The sequence below is a fragment of the Chrysochloris asiatica genome, unplaced genomic scaffold (assembly GCF_000296735.1).
Source record: "Chrysochloris asiatica unplaced genomic scaffold, ChrAsi1.0 scaffold00124, whole genome shotgun sequence".
NCBI classification, from domain to species: Eukaryota; Metazoa; Chordata; class Mammalia; order Afrosoricida; family Chrysochloridae; genus Chrysochloris; species Chrysochloris asiatica.
The window spans coordinates 4091462-4093572 of NW_006408642.1; the positions used below are offsets into that span (position 1 = coordinate 4091462).

General features: G+C 52.0%; 1 protein-coding gene across 1 annotated transcript in view; it reads left to right on the top strand.

The window, feature by feature from the left end:
- The first annotated feature begins 326 nt into the window (after positions 1–326).
- Positions 327–2111, top strand: part of SNRK (SNF related kinase) — a 93917-nt gene continuing 92132 nt past the window's right edge. The window contains exon 1 of the mRNA XM_006868774.1: positions 327–371. The gene's annotated coding sequence lies outside the window, so the exon portion shown is untranslated. The remainder of the gene's footprint in view (positions 372–2111) is intronic.

The window sequence follows — 2111 nt, forward strand, 5'->3', positions numbered from 1 at the left end:
GTGTCCCTGTTGCTTCCTCTTCCACAGACCCCCATCCTTCTCGGGTACCTAGCCCGCTTCCTCCCTCCAGCCGCAGTCCAAACTCGCTCTGTTCATGTCACTGCCAGGATGTCCTCCAGCAGCCGGCGTACCAGGGCCCGCAGGTGCGTCCTGACCCGCCCTACCCGCGGCCCCGCCCCGGCGCACGCGTCATCGTGACGCGCGCTCTGCGCATGCGCGGATCGGCCATCACCACCGCCCCCCCTCACCCCCCCACCGCGGCCGGCCGCCCGCTCGGTATTATGATTAGCGCTGGGTGCGGGGACCTGGCAGCTGGGAGGGAGTCTTCGGCGCCACGGCCGCTGCGGACGGAAGCCCGTCTGCTGGCTGAGGTAGGGGCGAACGCTGAGAGCGGCGGGGCGAGTCGGCTGTGTGTGGGGCTGCGGGCCGGCCTCCGCCGCCTCAGCAGTCCCCACCGTTCCCGGGCTAGGAGCGCGGGCCGGGGCGTCCGCCGCAGAAGGAAAGTAAGTTGCGCGCTCCCAGCTCCTGGAGCCGGCCGCTGCGCGCGGCCGGGGAGGACGCGGGGTCCGGGCTGCTGCGGCCCGGACTCAGCGAGAAGGTGGTGCGGCCTGGCGACCGGGCGACGGCGGAGCCCGAGCGGGAGCCGTCACTGCGGCGGGTGGCCGCGGTTGCCCGGAGGCCCTGCCCTTGCGTCCGCGGCGGGATTGCGGCACCTCGGGAGGCGCCCGCATCTCCGCGCCCCGCCCCGGAGCGGGCCGAGTGCGGCGCCCGAGGTACCGCTGCGCTCAGTCCCGGCTCCCCGTTCTTAGGTTCTCTAATAGGGTGTGTTCTGTTCTCTCAATTTGTTTCTCTTTTTCAAAGGAATCCAAAGATCTGGCCGCAGCCAGGAGGATTCCTTGGTAAAATTGCAACCTTACAATAGAATGGGATATTGTTTTCTGTAGAGAAAGGGCAACCAGGTAAGGCAGGGGGAGCAGTACCATTCCCCAGGGAGAGGTAGAATATTGTTTGAATTGGGAGACCTTCGTTCTTTTCTACAAGCATGATCATAGCCTGTTGATTTCTTTCTGGACCATTTTAGAGAAACCTTCCTGCTTTTTACTTGGACTAGGGATTCAGGAAAGTGACAGGCTTTTATCCTTGGTTTTCCAGTTGTGCTGTTCTTAACACTTGGGTTAGATACAAATAACCCAGTAGCTTCGTAGGGAGTTTGGTTCAAGTCCAGTTATTTGTGGAAATTTTCCCAGTAGAATTCTGGAATCTGTAGACTTCTGAAGATAGGGAACTTTTCAGACTGTCAAGTTGCTTTTTGCCCCTTCCATTTTATTGCGTGTTTTCCCAAAATCTCAGGAGCGGGTGATAAAGCTGACTTCGATGGCTTGCAAATGATGGAACTGCAAATGTTAGGCATCCTGTTGAATTTCCACCAAATTCCTGTCAAACATTAAATGCCTCAGCTTGAGTTTCTTGTGTGGGGTTAGGAGGATATGTCCCAAATCATTCCGTTGTCTCCAGTTTAATCAGAATGTTTATCAGTGTTCTTTTAAGCCTGGTGGTTGTTAAGGCTTATGTAATCAATTTGTTAATTTACAATCTTGTTACATTGCTTTCCAGATTTATAAAATCATTCCCTTAATGAAATCTGTCTTCAACGTCTGCTTAAATATTTCTCTTGGAATGGGATTCCTGAAGAGGAATGTACTGAGCAAGTGATGATTGAAGCTTACTAATTAGACAGACAACTTTCTTTTTAAAAAGTAGTCAAAAAACAATGATTCTTTTATCCGAATATCTATGCAGTTGCCCCTGTAAAGAAAGCAGGTGACATTCCCATTTTATAGAAATAGAAATGAGAGAAATGACATGACATTCCCAAGGTCACACGAAGCAGCAGTATCGGAATTGGCAGTCAAGTTCACAGTGCTAACTTAATGGTCTGTCTTCCAGGCTTTCATGGTCATGGACTCTTTCAACTTTTGGCTTTGTGTGCTACCTTTTTAGTGTTTAAATTTGTATAATCAGTTTTTATTGTTTGATTTATATACAAAAATTACTCTAATTCTGACTTCTTTGTGATTCTCTATATAGTTGCGGCAAGATCCATTCGTTTA